Source organism: Phalangium opilio, unplaced genomic scaffold (assembly GCF_054372755.1).
Source record: "Phalangium opilio isolate 3A_F unplaced genomic scaffold, DU_Popi_V2 ptg000053l_1, whole genome shotgun sequence".
Taxonomy (NCBI): domain Eukaryota; kingdom Metazoa; phylum Arthropoda; class Arachnida; order Opiliones; family Phalangiidae; genus Phalangium; species Phalangium opilio.
In genome coordinates, this window is record NW_028324172.1 from 5523291 (window position 1) to 5539375 (window position 16085).

The following is a 16085-nucleotide window of genomic DNA, read 5'->3' on the forward strand; positions in this document are numbered from 1 at the left end:
ACAACTTCATAATCTTAAGAGCCAGTATGCCTTTCACACTCGCAGATAAAAACCTATAACAACACACATTGAAGGGCCAGGAATAGTTTTCAACGAAAACTAGAAATAAATACAAGTTGCGAAAACCAAAATATTACCTATTCAAGTCAAAAGGACCACTTACAAACTTATTTACCTAGATATTGAATTATTTCTATTTTTTGATGTAGTTAAAATTTATGAATTATTAAAACAGTATTCAAAGCTTATCGAATATACATTAAAGCAAACGACATTTTACATCCAATAAGGATATTTCTTGTACACATGGAAAGCAGTTAATGGGGACGAAACAGGAAATGAAGAGTATAAATTTTGGAGTGATATTACCATTATGTGTTTGTAAAGGCCAATTTGTCTACACCTCTACTGTATTCCCTCTATGACCAAAGGTACATTCACAGCTGGATTGCCGTGTAAACTCTCTCCTCTTGTTTCATCTCATCGATATTCCTATTAGCTATAACCCGATTACGACCAGACCTCTCACTGATCTGTGAGTGGCCACAATTAATTTTCTTCTATTATAAAATCCAAACCTGATTATTTAAATGTGTATTTAACTTTCGGCTCGCTCTGAACCGTTGATGACTCTCCATTACAGACTTGAATATCAAAACCACCTATTTTATTTCACCTCGGGCCTCAAGTGTCTGCTCTTTGGTTCTCTTCGCCTATTACGGATAATACTTGATTTAACCGCCGATCCTGGATCGGGACTCCAAGCTGCTGCCAAATAGTAGCTAGGGCCGTTTCTCTTTCTGAGGCATGAGCATCAAGGTGATCCAGATTAACCTGCATCACTGCAAAAGCAGCGTCGGCAGTTCTAGGTCGAAGGTTTGTCTTAGAGGGCCTGGAAGTGGCCCTCATTCAGGAACCCTGGATTCATAATGGTAAAATCCTTGGTTTAAAGAATGCAGGTAACCTCTCTTATGGCTTTATCTCACCCAACCCCAGGGCGTGTGTTCGGAGTAGGAAGGGTCTCGACACCCTTCCCCTTCCGAACTACCTCACTAGGGATACTGCAGTGATTATGGGAATAACCTCCTCTGTCCTTATCATAGCGTCTGCTTACTTAGCCCATGATGCCACGCACTCCCCCCCCCACCACAGGAGGTTACCGCTCTTGTCGACCACTGTGAGCGGCAGAGGGACAGGCTCATTCTAGACTGTGATGCTAATGCTCATCATGTTACGTGGGGCAGCAGTGACTGTAACAAACGCGGTGATGAACTGCTTGAATATCTGGACGGTACGAAACTGCATATTCTCAACAGGCACAAAGAACCAACCTTCGTTACCTCTGACAGAAAGGAGGTCATTGATGTCACCCTTGCCACAGACAATATCAGTCTGTCGGTATCTAACTGGCATGTGTCTAATGAACCGTCTCTCTCAGACCATAGGCACATCTGCTTCTCTGTCGCGGTCAAGTCAACTTCGGTTAAGACGGTACTGCTTAACCCCCGATTGGTCCGGCGAAAGGGAGGAACTTTGCCTCCTACTCAGAGGTAATGCTTCTAAGCTTACCTCGGTGCTTGAATTTGATTTGACAGTTGATCTCATGCAACAAGCCATTATCAATTCCTACCACCATAACTCTCCAGCGAAGCCTGCCAGCTCGTTCCTTGGTGGAATACGGAACTTGGCAAGCTCCGGAAGCTCACTCGTAAACTCTTCAACAGAGCCAAGAGGACTGGGGACTGAACTATTTATAGAGAGACCCTTAATAAGTACAAAAAAGCCATCCGGGAGGCCAAGAGGAACTGCTCTGATGCCCCCGCTACTGCCAAGATCATGAAGATCCTGGCTCATGATAACACTCACCAGCTCAGCACCATCAAGGTGGCAGAAGGTGAGTTTACCAAGTCGGGGACTGATACCCTAAAGTACATGATTAAGGTATACTTTCCGGACTCCAAGGTTTTTGACCCTACATGCACCGAAATTCACCCCGTGCACTTTCGGAGAGCACATAGGTTAGATTGGGGCATGGCCAATAAGATAGTATCATATTCAAGACTTAATTGGGCTGTCAACTCGTTTCAGCCCTATAAGTCACTTGCCCGGATGGCGTCTTTCCTGCTCTCCTCCAGGAAGGCATAGACGCCATTAGCCCCTATCTGTGCAGGATATTTAGGGCCTGCCTGGCTCTGACGCATATTCCGGATATCTGGAAGCGCTCAAAGGTTATCTTTATTCCCAAACCTGGGAAGACGAGCTATCTTGAGGCCAGGGAATTTAGACCTATCTGTCTTATCTGTTTCTTCCTAAAGATTTTAGAGAAATTGGTGGACAGGTATTTGCGGGATGGCATTCTTTCCCACACTCCCCTGTTCAGTTTGCCTATCAGAAAGGCAAATCAACGGAGACGGCTCTCCATGGCATTTTTAACTGCCTTGACAGGGCCATCGAGTTCAAGGAGATGTCTTTAGCCATCTTCCTTGATATTGAGGGAGCCTTTGATAGGGTCTCTAGTGAAGTTATCCTTCGCGCTGCGGAGCGGTTTGGTACACTCCATGCTCAAGAATCGTAGGGTGACGGCGTCTCTTCTCGGGGAATCCCTGGAGATCCCCACCGACCGTGGCTGTCCACAGGGAGGGGTTCTTTCCTCTCTTTTTTGGTGCCTGGTGGTGGATGAGCTGCTGGGTCGACTCTGGGAGGGGAGTGTCACTGCTTTGGCTATGCGGATGATATCTCAGTGATTGTTACAGTGAAGTTCCCTGCAACTATCGCTGCACTGATGAAAACTGTCTTGCATGATGTTGAGGAATGGTGTAGTGGAATCAACCTCACCGTCATTCCCAACAAGACCGTCCATATACCGTTTACCCGTAAAAGGACCAATGACCGCTTCAACGATATTTCTTTCTTTGGAAAGGTTTTTAAGAAGTCCACCAAGGTCATGAACCTGGGCCTGACCTTTGATGCCAAGCTTACTTGGAAATACCATCTTGATCTTAAGGACAAAATTCTATTTCGACGTATAACGAGTTCAGTCAGAAAATCCTGGGGCTTAAGCCCTAGCACCGTGAACTGGATTTATACTAGGACTATCAGGCCGGTGGTCTCCTACGGAGCTCTTGTCTGGTGGTCCAGGGTTCGCCTTAAAACAGCCCAAGATGAACTACTCAAGCTTCAAAGGCTGGCGTGCATCGGTATCACGGGGTCCATGAGGACAACCCCTACAGCCTCTCTGGAAATCCTTCTCAATATGCTTCCTCTTCACCTCTTTACTGAGAAAGAAGCTATTATGGGAGCCTGTAGGCTCAACAACCACAGCTGTTGGAAGCCCAAGCACTGGGACTTCAGTCACACCAAGCTCTTCGGTGAGTACAGCAGTCTTGAGCCATCACTTGCGATGGTCTCAGATAAGTCTGTTGTATCACATCAATTCGACAAGCCCTTCAGCTGGCAATTTCCTAGTCGCGCTGTTTGGGAACTGGGGGGGGGAGACCGTCTGGTTCACGGACGGCTCTAAGACGGACTCTGGAGTTGGTGCCGGGGTCTACTGCTTGACAAAGAGGTTTGGTTTTTTTTACGAGAGCCTTGGCAACTTTGCCAGCGTTTTTAAGCGGAAATTATGGCCATTTGTTAATGCGCGGATTTCTGCTTCAATAAAAATTACCGCGGACGTACGATTCAGATTTATTCGGATAGTCGGGCCGCCCTCATGGCGCTGAATCGGTGCCTTGTTGACTCTAGACTAGTCCTCAGCTGTCTGGATTTCAGGGCTCCCACCAAAATCTCAATAAAAAATAGGGGAAAAAGGGACTTTTCATGAAAAAAATAGGGTAAAATTGGGACCTAAATTTTAAAAAAAGGAACCAAAAAGGGACCACTGGTAGGAGAAAATGATATCTTTACTATGTGAAAATATAACAAATATTTTTAAATATCACAAACAATTAGGAACTTATTACTCTTTTCTTTTTTTCTCGACAAAATAGGATATTATTTCTGACTTTCCTTTGTTTATATTTTTATTTAGAATTGACATTTCACTTGCTTGTGAAGAACATTCTGATCGTTTCTTAGTTATGCACTCTATCATGCTATGAGCTAAACTTATCTCCCATAAATCCTTTTTCTTTAAAGCTTTTTTCAGTCTCATTGGCTTCCATCAAAAATTGATCTGAAGAAACTTCGTTTCTTGTTAATTCTTTTTGCTTTTCAGAAAGTTGTTCTTCTAGTGACTTACTGCTTTGTACCGTTTTCATCATTTGGTCTTCTCTCAGTTTTTGCTTCGCAGCTTCCTCCTGATCTTCATTTTCCTTTTGGTCTGCCGCCTGTATTAATTCTCGCTCTTTTACTAAATGCAATTTGCAATTTTGATTAGCATTACCAGCTAATTTTATCAGAGATTTTGTAATAGGGACTAGCTCTGGCTGATAATTCAACTGTTTTAAACCACATAAAACCGCCAGTCTGGCATTTAAGGTCTTTAGTGACATTGATGCTTTGTCGTTGGTTAAAATGCGGCTGGATCTAGAAAACCCACGTTCCAAATCAGAGCTGTCGTGAGACAAAGTGAGACTTGCTTTGACAAGTGTCGACACATTTGGGTTCTTAATTTCGTCCAAACTATTTTTGATATCAATAGTTTTCAATTCGCTGAGATTTAACACACAATGGAGGATCTTCTTCATGTTGTAACAGATTCCACTCGTCAATAAGCGTATCAGTTGGAAGCCATATTGGAAGGGATGAAGCTACTTTGGTTAAGCCGATGGTACTTCGTGGTTTTGTTCTCTCAACAGGCTGTAAAAAGCTAAAATATTTCACAATACTTTGAGAAACTGGATTTTTTTCATTATATGTTTTGATGTTTCAGTATAACACTTTTGAGCGAACATTATGAACTCGAGTTGAGATTTTTCAGAAACTTTGGATAAACAGTAGGTTAGCTTCAAGAGTGCCCAGCGTATCTTCATGTTTTGTAGCCTTTTTTAACACATCTTTCTTGATGAAGCGGCCAAGAATGGTTAGTAGCAAATTCCTTATTTCATCGTAAAGAATGTGAACGAGTGGTTCTTCATGTTGGAAGTATCCGGTGAATTTTGAAAAAACCTTGAAATGACAAAATAAAGGCTTGCTTCCATCGCTGGGTTTTTAATTGACTGAATGATATATTTGTATTTAGCATTATCTTTGGCTGGTTCTTGGGTAAATAAACCAAAGCGTACTTTTCGATGGTAGACCATAGCTCAATGACGCGCTCACACGCTGGTGCCAAAGTCAGCCATCGAGAAGGAATGTGCTTGATGAAAATCCGGACATTAATGTTTAGTTCAAAAAGTATCTTCTAAAAGTCTTCACATCTTGTGGGCGTGTCATGAAAAAAGGAGTACAATGACAGTACAAAGTCTGAAGAATTGACATTAAGTTGCTCTATGACCTTGAGAAAGGCGTTATGCATTATGTGAATATTGCATGTCCCAACATCAATCAACCCATGTTGTCTCTCTTTGACCAATATTTCGTTGATAGATCTCCAAACGGTATAATTAACATTAGGCCCATCACTACCAATCATTAGTAGAAGACTAGTAGGTAGTTGAGCATTATTTATCGCAAGCCTAATATTTTTCGATAGCTGTTCGCCTTTAGCGTGCCCCATAAACGTGGTTTCTCGATGTTTCACGACGATAACGCTTTGTGATTTTGCCCAATATCTTAAGGCAATTTGTAATTCTTTTTTACCTTCAGAGTTCATCGTCTTATCATACTACATTGAGTAATAGGAATCACAGGCATCATTTAGCATCATATCTCTGAAGTATGGGCCCAAAGCTTTTCTGACTAAATAGCTCAATTTGGTTTCCCCCATTGAAAATTGACTAGAAACTGAATCGCGAAACATGGCTTTGAATATTTCGACGATACCGTTACACGATGCAGCAGACTAATTGGAAACAACATTTTTCATTGCCTATATAAGTTCCGCCTTTCTGGCAGAATCGGTTTCATTAGGTTTGAGAACGATGCTTGCATGATCCCTTCCACCTGAGTAATGGTTTGAAGTTGTAGCTATAGTAGCAAAAAAAATAGGGGAAAGTGTCGGACTGCCATATTTTCCTGCCTTTGCCTTAGCTTGAGATGCATTTCGAGACGCTCAAGCCCGCCAGAGGTGTTTAAAATGGTATCAGCCAATGAGATTTGTAGTTGATGTCATTCTTCGCGCAAATAACGCTCGTACGCCACCAAACGAGAGAATTTGGCATAGGCGTATCTCAAGGAAGAAACACAACCTCGGACCTCTGCGCTCTGTTTTTTAACCTTTAGTGTTATTTTCGCTTTTGAACGAGGTTGAAGTTTGTTTAAAAAGTTAGCACGCCGAAATTAAATTAAAAATGCCGCAGATGTTCTTGAAATCATCCCTTAATTAAAAAAACCTATCTTTAAAATCATTTATAGTTTCATTTAAACTTAGGCCCTGTGTTGTTACGTTTTAATATTAGTAAATAACATCAATATAATGACAGTATTAGCAAACTAATTAATACAATTATATACATCATCAAATTAAATTGTGACGATAAACTGCAGTGGCCACGGTTAGCCTCAGTCAAAAGCAGCTAATGTAATGTAATCTTTAAATAAAACCGCACTATTTCTTGACGCGCAATATCACAAATTATCTTAGGTACGTGGTGAATCGGCGAGGGGGATGAAACAGATTTCGCGAGTATGCATTCACCCCTCCAAGGAGAGAGTCCGACACTTCCCCCTATTTACTTTTGGTACTAGTACTAGTTAATCGCAGTTCATGTTTTTCAAGGGAAGCTTTGGCATTTTCTTTGTTTTTAACAGTTTCAGCGTGTTGATGTAGAGATAAGAAACCTTTGAGATAACTGAATGACTTGGCACATAGAATGCAAAAAGCTTGTTTATAATCAAGTTTCTTACACCAAGATCCGACCTCATGGTCATTTTGGTCCGTTTTAAAAAATGACACTATCCCATTATTTTAGTTGGCAAGCATCAATGACTTATCAGGCACCCAGCTATAAGTCTTCATAAACCATAACCGAACAAGGATTTCCCGCTCTAAAAATACAATTTAGTCTGCTATGGTTACTTACTAACGTCACTGAAATCAGTTCAATTCTAACTATATTTGTATACGTTTCCCGTTTACCCATTACCCCTAACCGCATTGCTTTCTCGCATTCTCTGATTCTCTCTATGGTTATCCCCTCCCTCTCTCCGCCGTCACGATCGCTAAGAATCACGGGTTTATAACCAGGGATAAGACTGTAATGTAGCAAAAATACCAAGAATAAATAGGAATCTAAGTACAGCTTCAAGAGTTATTCTTGTTATCTCTCATTGCCTAACTAATATATAAATACTTTTTCTGGTATTTATGATTATAGGATGATTTAATAACTCTGCAGGAACATAGGGACTTTTAGGGACCTGGGATTTGCTGGGTTCTCTGGCTGCCCGCAACAAGGTTCAATTGCTGTGGGTGGCAGGACACTGCGGATACCTGGTCAATGATAGGGCTGATAAGTATTCTAAAGGGGGCTGAGGCGAAGTTCTTCGGACCTGAGCCTACCGGTTCCCATTCCCCATGGCAACATTCGCCATAGGATTCACTGCCGGATGTCTGCACTTCAAATGCAGCTCTGGCTTTACATGGATGGGCAGAGACAAGCCAAGGAGTTTGTCCCGGGTCCTTCCATTACTAGGGCAAAGTAACTGCTTGCCCTTACCAAAACAAAATTAGGCTGGTTACCAGATTCCTCACTGGACACTGCCGGTTGAATAGACACCTGCACTTATTGGGCATCGTTGATGACCCACTTTATAGGTTCTGTGGGGAGGCACAGGAAAGCTCCTCGCATATCCTCTGCTGCTGCGACTACCTTTTGGCCATGAGGTTTGAGCATTTTGACATGCATACTATGGAACCTCACCAGTTCTCTACTGTTTCGGCAAATCGGATTCTCCGATTCATCGAGGCGCAGTCTAACCAGCTCAGGGTGCACAATATACCTTTGGTATCGGTGCTCGACGTGGCGACGAGTCACCCCCTTCAACATTAACATTAACCGTCAGAGTCTAGGCCTTTGCATTGTTTTTGTAATCTCTAAAGCAAGGATAATTATACAGGGTGATTCAGATATGTATGCGTTCTTTGTAACAGTAGATTCCTTGCAAAATTTGGAGTCGAAATTACCTCAGCGGTTTTGTTCTTAATCAAACCGTTACAGAGTTACAAGCCCTTAAACTCCGGCCCATTTGGGCCCTAATACCCCCTTCAGACGGTACCTAAAATCTTGATCTAATAAGACAAAGCTTTTTTAATACTCTTGTTACTTTTGAAAACAAAAAAAAGTAAACAGATCGTAAAGCGATTTTGGTTAAACGAAATTCAGGTTATCAGAAGAAACTTGCGATATCTAACAATGCCTCTCACTATCTTTCTCAAGCAAGTAGTGATTTTAACGCGTTGTCTGAAGAGGGTATTAAACGAGAGGTAAAGAGTAGTTTAAAATGAGCTGTCATCGGTGGTTGCCAAATTAAGAAGTTCTTACAAATTCACATTTTTTCCAGAACGAAGCGAATTTTTACAGAACAGGCAAAATAAGTCTTCACAATTTGCACTACTGAACTGCAGAAAACCCTCATCTAACTCGAGAAGGAAGTCTTCAGCTTCAGCTTTCCATAAATGTCTGGGCCCATCTTGTTGGTTCGTTTAAAGCTTCCATCACGTCAAACTGGTGAAGCGTATTTAGAATTTCTTCGTCAAGATCTACCTTTACTATTGGAAGATGTCCCTTTGGCTATCCGAGCACGCATGTGGATCCAGCAGGATGGTGCTCCAGCGCACCACAGTCGTGCGGTTGGGGAATTTCTTAACGAACTATATCCAGGAAGATGGATAGGACGCGCTGGACCAGTTCTGTGGCCTCCCTGTTTTCCAGATTTAAATCCACTGGATTTATTCTTGTGGGGAACCATGAAAGCTATGGTTTACTTTTCACCTGTGACAACAAGAGACGTTCTTTAAGAGCGAAATCAACATGCTTCGGCGAACATTCGAGCAAATCCGGAAATGCTAAACAGTTTGCAAGGTCTTTTAGACGTCGGGCTCAGTCATGCATCAACGCCAATGGTTATCTTTTTGAGCAACTAGTTTAATATGACGTTGAAGACCTTCTTTCTTCAATTTAATTATTTTTTTATACCGAAAAAAAGAAATTTCCAAAAATTATCGTTTTTTATTGAAAGTAAAGCTTGCACGTTTGACCTCTGAATTTCATCCTCACAAATAGCATCTCGACTTAAACTCTGACGAATTGAAGTACTTTTTATGCTTCGTCTGAAGAGGGTAAAAAGCTCTAGCTGTCTATCAGTAGAGTTGCAAAGGGTGGTTTTCATTTCCATAAAATTAATCACACCTTTGGGTGAAAAAGTTAAATTTTTCCGTAGAAATAACATGGAGTTTTTCTCAAATTTAGCCATTTTGTGGCCACCCTTTTGAAATGAAATATTCGTTTGTTACGTTTGGGAACGGTTTTATTTCAAAATATAAACCCTTTTCTAGGACAATATTTAAGGTTTTTGCGAAAAATTAAGTTTAAGTGCTAAATTTCATGTTTTTTAATCACCCTTTGACTTACGTTGTTGCACCCTATATGTCATACTGTTGGACTTACGGCGTTTTACCGGGGATAAAGCCGAGGAGAAAGCCACTCTTGCACTTACGATGTTTTACCGCGGACTTTTATATGATTTTACTCTCTTTCGTTGCAAAAACTGAATGATTTTAGGTAATTTAGCTAGACTAACGATTACAGGTAATTAAGCTAGATTAACTATTACAGGTAATTAAGCTAGATTAACGATTACAGCTAATTGAGCTAGATTAGCGATTACAGGTAATTAAGCTATATTAACGATGGCGGGTAATTAAGCTATATTAACGGTGGCGGGTAATTAAGCTATATTAACGGTGGCGGGTAATTAAGCTAGATTACCGATGGCGGGTAATTAAGCTATATTAACGATGGCGGGTAATTAAGCTATATTAACGATGGCGGTTAATTAAGCTAGATTACCGATGGCGGGTAATTAAGCTAGATTACCGATGGCGGGTAATTAAGCTAGATTACCGGTGGCGAGTAATTAAGCTAGATTACCGGTGGCGGGTAATTAAGCTATATTACCGGTGGCGGGTAATTATGCTAGATTACCGGTGGCGGGTAATTAAGCTAGATTACCGGTGGCGGGTAATTAAGCTAGATTACCGGTGGCGGGTAATTAAGCTAGATTACCGGTGGCGGGTAATTAAGCTAGATTACCGGTGGCGGGCAATTAAGCTAGATTACCGGAGGCGGGTAATTAAGCTAGATTACCGGAGGCGGGTAATTAAGCTAGATTACCGATGGTAGGTAACTAAGCTAGATTACCGGTGGCGGGTAATTAAGCTAGATTACCGATGGCGGGTAATTAAGCTACATTACCGGTGGCGGGTAATTAAGCTACATTACCGGTGGCGGGTAATTAAGCTACATTACCGGTGGCGGGTAATTAAGCTACATTACCGGTGGCGGGTAATTAAGCTACATTACCGGTGGCGGGTAATTAAGCTAGATTACCGATGGCAGGTAACTAAGCTAGATTGCCGATAAGCATATGACTTGGTGCACAATTCTATGTCTTGTGTTGGTGCACAATTCTATTACATCTGTTGGTGCTCAGATCTATTTAATCTTTTTATGCTCAGGCCTACTTAATCTTTGTGTGGTATAACTACCGCTTGCTCTGTATTTTGCTTGTGAAAATGACGGGAAAGCAATTTGGGTTTGACTGGACGTTGATTGTCAAGTCAAGCAGTGAGGATTGAAGTTATGTTATAGATGCTTGGTTAGTTCAGAAGCTTTAACTAATAAAAGTGCAACGCCCTAAAACATTTTCTCTCCTAAGGTTTCTAAAAATTTTAATTAATATTAAGACTGAAGTAACAGATATTAATAAAAACTGTCTTTTTAGACAAAGACGGGAAAAAGTAACAGATAAGTGTAGAAAATTAAATGCTTGAAGTACAGATATTCAATTTTCACTTTTGAACACATGATTATAAAACATCAATTATTTTAAAAAATTCTTATCTTAGTTTTTTTCACCAAAATTTCATATGCGAAAAATATTTTTCAACATTATTTCCCCTTGTATTTTGCTTCCAATATTAGCTCTAGAAAAAGGCTTCTTTAAGAATTTTTAAGGGATACTAGCTTGACACTACGTTTTACTAGGGAGGAGAGACATGAGACTGAAGTCTCTCCTCCCTGGTTTTACTTTCGACTGACATGGTCTTTAAGAAGGTTCAAATACTTGCAAATCTGAAAAAATTGAGATTTATGAGTTTAATTTTTATATTTTTAAATGAGAAATATTGCGAAGCGGAAAGTGACAAAGGCAGTTTCATTTTGATGTTGATATTAGTGTCGAAAAGATATGTAGATTGATCGTGATCTTTAGAGAACTATACATCAGTGTCGAAAAGATCTGTAAATTGACCGTGATCTTTAGAGAGCCATACATTAGGTCAATTTTTGAAACTTTGAATTAACGAACACTTCTTGTTTTGATACGGTTTATACTTTATCAGCTATTAACGTTTTTCTGTCCATTTTATTCCCCTTGTAAGGCTCAACCTAATTGTAAATATTTGAGAGAAAAAATGGAAAACGCGTATTATTTTTAAAATGATATATAAGTGTCATATTAAAATATTTTTACTAAAGTAATTCTGGTGAAAAAAACTAAGATAAGAATTTTTTCATAATTGATGTTTTATAATCATGTGTTCAAAAGTGAAAATTGAATATCTGTTACTTCAGGCATTTAATTTTCTACACTTATCTCTTACTTTTTCCCCTCTTTGTCTACAGAGACAGTTTTTATTAATGTAATATAGTCTTTATAGTGTCATTCCTCTTTAAAGGATTTTAAAAAAGCTGATTTTTAGCTCTTTTTATTTATTTATTCGATTTTTGAATTTCTAAATATAGTCTGCTTCGTTTACTGCTACAAGCTTACTCATCTTTACTCTTGGTTAACACTGTATTCAATTCATCTTCGTTCTTGCTTCCCATTTGAAGTAAAAATGGCATATTTATCCAATTTATTAAGGGGTTAAATTCAAAGACTGTGTTTTCTCCCTGTGAAAAATTCGAGAACTTCAAAATACTATTGGAATGATGACAAAAAGTTTAACGTGTTTTCGCTACGGCAGTACTGTTTACCTTAGCGCAGTTAATTCAACATTCCCTTATGAGGTATGCAGGGGTTCACTATTTGTTAATGTCACTAAAATGATATATTATAGATAATCTTTACGCAATGTGTTGGCAATAATCAAAAACTCTTCTAAACATTACAATTAAGGTCAATTATTTATTGAAATTCATTAAATGAAATCAGTATGTACGTAAACGTAAATAATCATAGACCTTTTAGCAAACCCGAGTGATCGGTGATATATTTCTTTGGGTTTTAAAGGGAGAATGAAAAGGTCTGACACTTAGTTTTTAATCCTTTTATAATCATAATATAACATGAAAATAATTAATAAAAGTTACATAACATCTCCGTTAAATTTATGTAGTTTTCAAAGTTTCAATAATTGACTTCTAAGCCTAAAAGTGGTGGTCTTTTCTCCCTTTAAAACACCAGCACGAGAGGCATAACACCTGGTACCTTATATATATGAAAAACTTTAAATAACATTATGCAGGAAAAATCATTAACCCTTTTTTGAAATAACTCTTTTATATATTTTTTTTTAAAAATTGGAATTTGAAAAGAAAAAAAAAACATTTTTGTAATTGAAAAACAAAAACAATTACATTTGAAAAAAAAAGTAATATTAATTTGTTTTTTTTTTTCGAGTCAATGCTGTATGAAAAAAATTTAACAAATTTAGTGATGAAAGCCTGGGTCCAATTCCGTAAAATTTAAGCTGGTTACAGCAAGTGATAATTATTCCTTAAAGGGTTAATATCAGTGTTGCGAATCTGCATACAAGTTTATGACAGCGAGAGATATAATTTGCTGAATATTATTGTGTGAGATCGACTCTAATGCTTTAGTCAATTATTATCACATGCTATAACCCGGTAATAAAATTTATGAATTGTTGACCCCCCCCAAAGAGAAAGAAAGCGGCTGTACAGGGTGTACCAAAAATGGTGGTAAAACCAAAGTACAGTTCGCTCAATGAGTGGTTTAGAGTCGAAAATGTTCTATGACATTTTTGACCCTGTTTACAAATGAATTTAATAAATGCTAACTTGTTTATTTAATTAAGGGGTCATCCGTGACAAATTCAAATCATAATTTGCAATGGTGACCTGGACAGCAAAATCTCAAACAGCACATTCCACTCAACATTGCATCTAAAACAACACTGTTCTTCGGTCCTACCACCCTTTTTGGAACATAACACTTACGCGTTGATTTCGGCCTCCAGCTCGTCCATGGACATGTCGTCCCCAGCGACTCACGCCTCCTCACGGGCTTGTGTCAAGATTGGTGCACGGGCTTGAGGCATGATTGGTGCACGGGCTTGAGGCAAGATTGGTGCAGGGGCTTGAGGCAAGATTGGTGTCTCCTCCCCAGCTTGAGGCTGGATTGGTGCCTGTTGGCTTTGTTCGAACGCTTTTAACAGAATTGAATAATTTTTTTGCAGTTGTTCATTTACACCTTTAAGCCACAAATGAGTTTTATACCACGAACGCGGCTCCAACACTCTCGTGCCAAATGACCGTAGCGGCCACAATTGTTGCAACGCTGCCCCCTGGCATTGCGGCCGCTACGGCCATGACCGTTTCCACGGCCTCGGGATGGGCCGATCCCCCTTATTCCGAAGCGGCCACCTGGTGCGACCTGGTGCCGTTCCATCTAAGAATTGTACAGTAACTCTGCAATTATTCGATATACTGAATAATCGATCAGCTTTGGCCATGAAAGAAAGCAGCGCTCGTTAGTCGTTACATATTTTGAAAAATACGTTTGAAAAACATTTCAAACTGATAATATAAGCAATAAGTCCTTTAAAAGCTACTAAATAAGCAATTAAACACAAAATTATCCAATTTGTTAATAAATTTTAATTTTAAAATCATTTTCACAAACAGTTAAGTTTAAGAGTAAATTTGCTTACTTGTTCTCGTCTCCTAGTTTGAATACTGAGTGCGAACCACCGAGAAAGATCTATTAAAGGGGCTCACCGGCGCTGTTGGGAGGTCTATTAAAGAAGAAATGAAATTTACCGTATTGCCCGTTTTTATTAGCTGCGTTCAGCTAGGTCTACCATAAAAGCGCCCTTGGTTATCGGTTCCGTAGAAAAATTACAATGCGGTACTAAACCGAGAGCTTGGTAGTGATTGTTGAACGCACTTTTTTTTTTATTGTCCATTAAAGGAGCTGTTGGGGAGAAAGGGGGTGAAACTGTCGGTTAGCATATTGCTTACCCGCCCACCGCGACGGTGGCGTCATTCCTTATGGAAAAAGAGCTGGGTGTTTTCCCCCTGAACTAAGGCCGGCTTCCCCCAACAGCGCCGGTGAGCCCCTGAAAAATTAACTGATATCAAAGTAGAAATTTTATTTTGCATTAATTTAGCAGAGCGTGGTTTCGATCCACGGACCTCTAGGTTATGGGCCCAGCACGCTTCCACTGCGCCACTCTGCTTACATCACCATTGTATGAAAAAATAACTGATATCATAATAGCAAATTCTATTTTGCATTAATTTAGCAGAGCGAAGTTTCGATCCACGGACCTCTGGGTTATGGGTCCGACACGCTTCCAGTGCGCCTCTCTGCTTACATCACCACTGTATGAAAAAAGTAACTGATATCAAAATGGCAAGTTGTCTTTTGCACTACTTTAGCGGAGCGTGGTTTCGATCCACGGACCTCTGGGTTATCGGCCCAGCACGCTTCCACTGCGCCACTCTGCTTACATCACCACTTTATGAAAAAAGTAACTGATATCAAAATCGCAAGTTGTCTTTTGCATTACTTTAGCAGAGCGTGGTTTCGATCCACGGACCTCTGGGTTATCGGCCCAGCACGCTTCCACTGCGACACTCTGCTTGCATCCCCATTGTAGGAACAAACTAACTTATATCAAAATAGCAAGTTATCTTTTGCATTAATTTAGCAGAGCGTGGTTTCGATCATTTGACCACTAGGTTATGGGCAGAGCACGCTTCCACTGCGCCAATCTGCTTACATGACCATTCTTTTAAAAAAATAACTGATATCAAATTCTATTTTGCATTAATTTAGCAGAGCGTGGTTTCGATCCACGGACCTCTGGGTTATGGGCCCAGCACGCTTCCACTGCTCCACTCTGCTTACATCACCATTGTATGAAAAAATAACTGATATCATAATAGCAAATTCTATTTTGCATTAATTTAGCAGAGCGTGGTTTCGATCCACGGACCTCTGGGTTATGGGCCCAGCACGCTGCCGCTGCGCCACTCTGCTTTCATCACCATTGTATGGAAAAATAACTGATATCATAATAGCAAATTCTATTTTGCATTAATTTAGCAGAGCGTGGTTTCGATCCACGGACCTCTGGGTTATGGGCCCAGCACGCATCCACTGCGCCACTCTGCTTACATCACCACTGTGTGAACAAAGTAACTGATATCAAAATAGCAAGTTGTCTTTTGCATTATTTAGCAGAGCGTGGTTTCGATCCACAGACCTCTAGGTTATGGGCCCAGCACGCTTCTACTTCGCCATTCTGCTTACATCACCACTGTATGAACAAACTATCTGATATTAAGATAGCAAGTTCAATTTTGCATTAATTTAGCAGAGCGTGGTTTCGATCCACGGACCACTAGGTTATGGGCCCAGCACGCTTCCACTGCGCCACTCTGCTTACATCACCACTGTATGAACAAACTAACTTATATCAAAATCCAAGTTCTCTTTTTCATTAGTTTCGCAGAGCGTGGTTTCGACCCACGGACCTCTAGGTTGCGCCACTCTGCTTACATCACGAT

The 16085-nt window shown here is 40.2% G+C and overlaps 1 non-coding gene across 1 annotated transcript; it reads right to left on the bottom strand.

The window, feature by feature from the left end:
* Positions 1 to 14948: 14948 nt before the first annotated feature.
* Positions 14949 to 15020, bottom strand: TRNAI-GAU (transfer RNA isoleucine (anticodon GAU)). The gene has a single exon. It is a non-coding gene; the product is annotated as a tRNA-Ile (tRNA).
* Positions 15021 to 16085: the final 1065 nt, after the last annotated feature.